The 8,222-nt window shown below is 37.2% G+C and overlaps 1 non-coding gene across 1 annotated transcript; it reads left to right on the top strand.

Moving 5' to 3' along the window:
• The first annotated feature begins 2,485 nt into the window (after positions 1-2,485).
• Positions 2,486-2,557, top strand: TRNAC-GCA (transfer RNA cysteine (anticodon GCA)). Its single transcript has one exon. It is a non-coding gene; the product is annotated as a tRNA-Cys (tRNA).
• Positions 2,558-8,222: the final 5,665 nt, after the last annotated feature.

The raw sequence follows: 8,222 nt of genomic DNA, 5'->3' as shown, positions 1-8,222 counted from the left end.
CAGACCCCTTCTTATTTGATTTGTTATCAGCAGTATTTGACACAGCTGTGTCTCTTACCTTCCCTTGAACAACTTCTTCCCTTGACTTATAGGATATTTTCCCCCTGTGAGTCATTGGATGTTGCATCTGAGGCTCCTAAAATGTTTTCTCCACATTTCCCTAGATGTTGCCCCAAATATTATAATTGGTGTAACCTGAGGCCTCAGTTCTTGGACCACATCTTTCCAATATTCTCTTTCTTAATCATCTCTTCCAGAGCCCTGGATTTAAATACTATCTGTATGCTGATCATTCCTAATTTTATATTTTTAGCTGCTCCACTGTGCTGTCCTCAAAAGCCATTGTTGTTCAGTCACCAAGTCATATCCAACTCTTCGTGATCCCATGGATTGCATCATGCCAGCCCTCCCTGTCTCTCACCATCTTCCAGTTTCCCTGAGTTCATGTCCATTGCATCAGTGATGCCATCCAACCATCTCATCCTCTATCACTCTCTTCTCCGTCTGCCCTCAATCTTTCCCAGCATCAGGGTCTTTTCTAATGAGTCAGCTGTTCACATCAGGTGGCCAAAATATTGGCCATATATCAAAAACCATAGGTTAAAGCGTCTGCCTACAATGCGGGAGACCTGGGTTCTATCCCTGGGTTGGGAAGATCCCCTGGAGAAGGAAATGACAACCCACTCCAGTATTTTTGCCTGGAGAATCCCATGGATGGAGGAGCCTGGTGGGCTACAGTCCACAGGGTTACAAAGAGTCGGACATGACTGAGCGACTTCACTTTCACTCACTTGGATATCAATTAGGCATGTGAAACTTGTAAAAGCCAAACTCCTCTCTTACAACAAAATCTCCTCCTACTGTTTCCAACAGCTCAGAAAATGTTTTCTCTATTTCTCCAATTTTTAGGTCATTTCCTTCCCCTCTTTTCTTTTCCCACAACTGTAAACCCTAATATCACTATCTCAACACATTATCTCTGGGCACCTTGCCATCTTCTTTAACCAAGAATGTTGAAAATCTCTGAAATTGTCTTTTTTCCTCTTTTCTTAATACCCGTTTGGTGCATTTAATACAAAACTGTCAGTGATCCTGAAAGGACCTTTCTCAGGGTATGTCATTCTGCTCAGTGTCTTCTAATGGTCCCACATTGCTCTGAGTACATGCCCATTATCTGTCATAGGTACACATAGTCCAGTTTCCTTTCTAAGAACTCACAACCTATAACTCTCTTTCCATTTTCTTCACAGGACTCTAGCTCTTCCTTATCAAAGGCACACCAGGCTTCCCTGGTGGTCTGTGGTAAAGAATCTGCTTTCAGGGGACCCTGGTCTGATCCCTGGTCCAGGAAGTTTCCACATACCATAGGCAACTAAGCCCTAGTGTTAAAACTACTAAGCCTGCACTCTGGAGCCCATGAGCCACAACTACTAAGGTCTGTGCACCCAGAGCCTGTGCTCTGTTAACAAGAGAAGCCAGCACAATGAGAAGCTCATGCCCTGCAAAGAAGAGTAGCCCCTGCTCGCCACAGAGAAAGCCTATGTGTAGCAATGAATATCCAGCCTAACCAAAATAAGTAAATAGTTTTGTGTGTTTTTTTTTTAAAGCACACCAAGTACATCTATATTGAATGATGTTTGCCCTTATTGTATTCTTTGCCTAAAAAGCCCTCCCACAGTTTTATCTGCATGAGTCACTATCTTACTATCTATCCCTCAATTACTTTGACCTCTATTTAAATTTCCCAAATCACGTCTTTGCTGCCACTCTATACCCACTTCCCTTTATTACTAGTTTTCCCATAGTACCCATCACTATTTAATATTCTATGTATTATACCTATTCCTTTGTGGGATAGTTGGTCCTATCCACATGTCCATAAATCATTTGGTCTATCCCATGAGATCCTTGAAACTGGATCCTATCCAAAACATCCTTGTGCATATTTGATCCATGACAAATGATTTTGGACAGGACCAAACATCAAGGACTGTTTGGTGTGGACCAAATGTCTCCATGCAAATTGTACAATATAGATGCACTGGATCAGACATAAGCTAATCCACTATCATATTTTTGGTTTCCCAGTTTATTTCAGGTAACTTTCCTAAAAGAAATCGTTGTTCACTTTAATAAATGCTATATTTCCAATGACAAGAATAATATCTGATTTGCATTTTTCTACTAATTAGTGATGTTGAGCATCTTTTCATGTGCCTTATGGCCATCTGTATATCTTCTTTGAAGAAATATCTATTTACATCTTCTGGCCATTTTTTTTTTTTTGATTGGGTTGTTTGCTTGATTGAACTGTATGAGTTATATATTTGCATATTTTGGAAATTAATTCCTTGTCAATGATACAATGAAGTGTCATTCCACATGAGTCAGAATGGCCATCTTTAAAAAGTCTACAAATAATAAGTGCTAGAAAGAGTGTGAAAAAAAAAAAAAAGAACCCTCCTATGCTGTTTTGGTTGGGGCTTCCCTGGTGGCTCAGAGGATAAAGCATCTGCCTGCAATGCAGGAGACCCAGGTTCGATCCCTGGGTTGGGAAGATCCCCTGGAGAAGGAAATGGCAACCCACTCCAGTATTCTTGCCTGGAGAATCCCATGGACGGAGGAGCCTGGCGGGCTACAGTCCACAGGGTCACAAAGAGTCGGACACGACTGAGCGACTTCACTTTCACTTTCTTCTTTCCATGCTGTTTTAGTGGGAATGTAAATTGATCCAGCCACTATGGAGAACAGTGTGGAGCTATCATACGATCTTGCAATCCCACCTTTGGACATGTATTGGAAGACAATTATAATTCAAAAAGACACATGTATTCCGATGTTCATCATAGCACTATTTACAATAGCTAAGACATCGAAGCAACCTAAATGTCTATTGACACATAAATGGATAAATAAGATGTGGTGCATACATACAACGGAATATTACTCAATAATAAAAAGGAATAAGATAATACCATTTGTAGCAACACGGATGGACCTAGAGGTTGCCATACTTAGTGAAGTTAAGTCAGACAAAGACAAATATCATATGATATCACATACGTGGAATTTAAAAACTGGTATAAAAGGACTTATCTACAAAGCAGAAAGAGATTCACAAGCATAGAAAGAACTTGTGGTTCCAAAGGGGAAAGGTAAGGGGATAAATTAGGAATTTGGGAGCAACACATACACACTATTATAAATCAAATATATAAGTACCATAACATATATATGTACATCAAATATATAACAAATATATAAGGAACTACTGTATAGTACAAGGAACTATACTCAATATTTTGTAATAACCTACATGAGAAAAGAATCTGAAAAAGACCACATATATTTACTTATATGTGTGTGTGTAGATATAATTGAGTCGCTTTGATGTATATTAGAAACAAACACAATATTATAAATCAACTATACTTCAATAAAAAATATTTTTTAAAAAGAATAATATCTGCATTACGTTAGGCAAAATTTAAAAAAAGCAATTTAACACTTGATTTTCTATGAATGTCTCTCTGCATGTCTTCTATGCCTCAACACCTTCTGTAGAGATATGGTGCCAGTGTTGGTGCATAGAACAAAATTTTTGGTTTATGAGAACAGAAACCCCTTTAACAATATATCTGCTATATTACCCCTTGTTGGGAAAAGAATGTGTGTGTGTGTTAGTCGCTCAGTCGTGTCTGACTCTTTGCGACCCCATGGACTGTAGCCCACCAGGCTCCTCTGTCCATGGGATTCTCCAGGCAAGAAAACTGGAGTGGAATGCCAGTCCCCTCTCCAAATAAGAATATGTAGAACCTAAATGAAGCAATGGAAACAATAGGATATTAAACTCAATTTTCAAATTAATATTTACCTTCAAGTTAAATATGAAACAAAGGAAAATCTGAGTCTATGTTCTTTCAAATTTCACTATAAAGTAATTATTGGGTATAAAAGACATTCATACCATGGTTTCATAATTTCCTTTTTGGTTCTTCTTTCTTTAAATATTGAATGATTGCATTGTGTTGGGTACTTATGAAAGCAAGTTTGTTAAGGAGTTTCCTGAGATTACTAATCAATTTCCCTGTAAGAGGCAACTATGGCAATCAGAAGATGAAGGAACTGGACTTTTATTCATCCAGTAAAGGGATGAAGACATAATGTTAATTAGGCAGGAGGGCATGCAAACATTGCCCTTATAAATTGATTTCCAAGCATAATTCTACTTTACTGCTTAATAATATGCTCATATCTTAATAAAATGTAAAAAGAATATTCTAGGTGCTCTGTATTTCCAAATATTTTCTTTGATGTTTGAGAGGAAGACAATTGGAACATGTAGGATAAATAAATAAAAACTTTAACCACAGTTTCATCGAATGCTAAATTGTCTCTAGAGCAACATAAAAGCTTATTCTCTCCAATAAGAATCTTCAATTGAAGAATGAACCATCTTGGAATTCTTATTGAATATTTAACTCTCTAAGCCAAATTCAGCAAGTTCATTGCCTAAATTTGTCTTAGAAGAACCTAGAAACTGATCAATAACAAGTAAGAATGAAAACATTCTAAACGATTTAGCATTTCCACTATGAGTAAAAATAACAGAAATCAAATTAGAGTTTTGATTTTCATTAAGCTGAAGATTCACTTATTTTCTAAAGGAAGAATTAACTAATGCTTTCCATATAAATCATCAAACTTTAAATAGTATTATAATGCAAAAATATAACCCAGAGCACATTGAGTTTTGAATTGCAATTTGAAGGAAATTATTTCAAGATATTTAGAAACTAATATGTTAAGATAATGAATAGCAGAATATTACCATTTACCAATCATATATTTAAATGAAAATCTTTGTCTAATGTCATGCATCTAGTTTGCATAAATGAATTATGCATAAAACTAGAAAGTATTGAATTTAGTTAAATTAATAATGTCCCTTTAAAAACATATGTCCTCTCTATAATTATTAATTTATTAAAGTTAATTATGCTAATTTCATCATATTCTAAAGTTTAAATTAAATTTTTGTTCTTGTCTACTTCAACTTCAAATACAAGACCACTAAAAGACTACCCAACAATTTAGTGTATTTATTTTATTTTGCTAATTAATAAAATAACAAAATAATGTTTCAAATGATGAACTTCCTACACTTAGGTTATATAAAATATATATATTTATATATATATTTATATATCTACATTATATCTATCTAAACAAGTTCTTAATTTAAAATGTGATTTGTTAGAATCCTTTAAATTCATTACTTATAATTTTTTCAACCTGAATTAATTCCATTAAAAGGATTCTAAAGTTTAAAACCTATACTCATATGTGGATTAAGAAGGAATTGCAGAAATATTGCAATCAGCAATGTTTTCCCTTTAAATTTCAGCCGTTTAAAAATAATCTCTAGCATCTTACTATTTGTCTTCTGAATCATAAGATAAATTGGTTAAAATAGTTATTCATTAAGTAGAATGCAAATAATTCTCATATACATCATCCTATTTTCTCCTTTCACCTTATATCTAAGACAAGCAGAAAATTTTATTACCACTGTTTATGAGAGGAAGAACTAAATCATATCAGATCAGATCAGTCGCTCAGTCGTGTCCGACTCTTTGCGACCCCATGAATCGCAGCACGCCAGGCCTTCCTGTCCACTGCCAACAACCAGAGTTCACTGAGACTCACTTCCATCGAGTCAGTGATGCCATCCAGCCATCTCATCCTCTGTCGTCTCCTTCTCCTCTTGCCCCCAATCCCTCCCAGCATCAAGGTCTTTTCCAATGAGTCAACTCTTCACATCAGGTGGCCAGAGTACTGGAGTCTCAGCTTTAGCATCATTCCTTCCAAAGAAATCCCAGGGCTGATCTCCTTCAGAATGGACTGGTTGGATCTCCTTGCAGTCCAAGGGACTCTCAAGAGTCTTCTCCAACACCACAGTTCAAAAGCATCAATTCTTCGGCACTCAGCCTTCTTCACAGTCCAACTCTCACATCCATACATGACCACAGGAAAAACCATAGCCTTGATTAGACGAACCTTTGTTGGCAAAGTGATGTCTCTGCTTTTGAATATGCTATCTAGGTTGGTCATAACTTTCCTTCCAAGGAGTAAGCGTCTTTTAATTTCATGGCTGCAGTCACCATCTGCAGTGATTTTGGAGCCCCCCAAAATAAAGTCTGACACTGTTTCCACTGTTTCCCCATCTATTTCCCATGAAGTGATGGGACCGGATGCCATGATCTTCATTTTCTGAATGTTGAGCTTTAAGCCAACTTTTTCCACTCTCCTCTTTCACTTTCGTCAAGAGGCTTTTTAGTTCCTCTTCACTTTCTTCCATAAGGGTGGTGTCATCTGCATGTCTGAGGTTATTGATATTTCCCCCGGCAATCTTGAGTCCAGCTTGTGTTTCTTCCAGTCCAGCATTTCTTATAATGTACTCTGGGTATAAGTTAAATAAACAGGGTGACAATATACAGCCTTGACGTATTCCTTTTCCTATTTGGAACCAGTCTGTTGTTCCATGTCCAGTTCTAACTGTTGCTTCCTGACATGCATACAGATTTCTCAGAGGCAGATCAGGTGGTCTGGTATTCCCATCTCTTTCAGAATTTTCCACAGTTTCTTGTGATCCACACAGTCAAAGGCTTTGGCATAGTCAATAAAGCAGAAATAGATGTTTTTCTGGAACTCTCTTGCTTTTTCCATGATCCAGCGGATGTTGGCAATTTAATCTCTGGTTCCTCTGCCTTTTCTAAATCCAGCTTGAACATCTGGAAGTTCACGGTTCACATATTGCTGAAGCCTGGCTTGGAGAATTTTGAGCATTATTTTACTAGCGTGTGAGATGAGTGCAATTGTGCGGTAGTTTGAGCATTCTTTGGCATTGTCTTTCTTTGGGATTGGAATGAAAACGGACCTTTTCCAGTCCTGTGGCCACTCCTGAGTTTTCCAAATTTGCTGGCATATTGAGTGCAGCACTTTCACAGCATCATCTTTCAGGATTTGGAATAGCTCAACTGGAATGCCATCACCTCCACTAGCTTTGTTCGTAGTGATGCTTTCTAAGGCCCACTTGACTTCACATTCCAGGATGTTTGGCTCTAGGTCAGTGATCACACCATCATGATTATCTGGGTCATGAAGATATTTTTTGTACAGTTCTTCTGTGTATTCTTGCCACCTCTTCTTAATATCTTCTGTTTCTGTTAGGTCCATACCATTTCTGTCCTTTATCGAGCTCATCTTTGCATGAAATGTTCCTTTGGTATCTCTGATTTTCTTGAAGAGATCTCTAGTCTTTCCCATTCTGTTGTTTTCCTCTGTTTCTTTGCACTGATCGCTGAAGAAGCCTTTCTTATCTCTTCTTGCCATTCTTTGGAACTCTGCATTCAGATGCTTTTATCTTTCCTTTTCTCCTTTGCTTTTCACTTCTCTTTTTTTCACAGCTATTTGTAAGGCCTCCCCAGACAGTCATTTTACTTCTTTGCATTTCTTTTCCATGGGGATTGTCTTGATCCCTGTCTCCTGTACAATGTCACGAACCTCATTCCATAGTTCATCAGGCAATCTATCTATCAGATGTAGGCCCTTAAATCTATTTCTCACTTCCACTGTATAATCATAAGGGATTTGATTTAGGTCATACCTGAATGGTCTAGTGGTTTTCCCTACTTTCTTCAATTTAAGTCTGAATTTGGCAATAAGGAGTTCATGGTCTGAGCCACAGTCAGCTCCTGGTCTTGTTTTTGCTGACTGTATAGAGCTTCTCCATCTTTGGCTGCAAAGAATATAATCAATCTGATTTCGGTGTTGACCATCTGGTGATGTCCATGTATAAAGTCTTCTCTTGTGTTGTTGGAAGAGGGTGTTTGCTATGACCAGTGCATTTTCTTGGCAAAACTCTATTAGTCTTTGCCCTGCTTCATTCCATATTCCAAGGCCAAATTTGCCTGTTACTCCAGGTGTTTCTTGACTTCCTACTTTTGCATTCGAGTCCCCTATAATGAAAAGGACATCTTTTTTGGGTGTTAGTTCTAAAGAACTAACATGGTGAGATATAATTTGCCAGATTTAATATTCAAACCTATAGGTGACTAACACTAGTAACTAATTCCTTTCTTGTCTTTTAAGTGCTTAAAATACTATTAAAATAGTTGCTGATATTAATAATATTAATACTACTAATAAAGTTGCTCACA

This window comes from Bos indicus, chromosome 17 (genome assembly GCF_029378745.1).
Source record: "Bos indicus isolate NIAB-ARS_2022 breed Sahiwal x Tharparkar chromosome 17, NIAB-ARS_B.indTharparkar_mat_pri_1.0, whole genome shotgun sequence".
NCBI classification, from domain to species: Eukaryota; Metazoa; Chordata; class Mammalia; order Artiodactyla; family Bovidae; genus Bos; species Bos indicus.
This window is presented reverse-complemented; position numbering and strand designations above follow the sequence as displayed.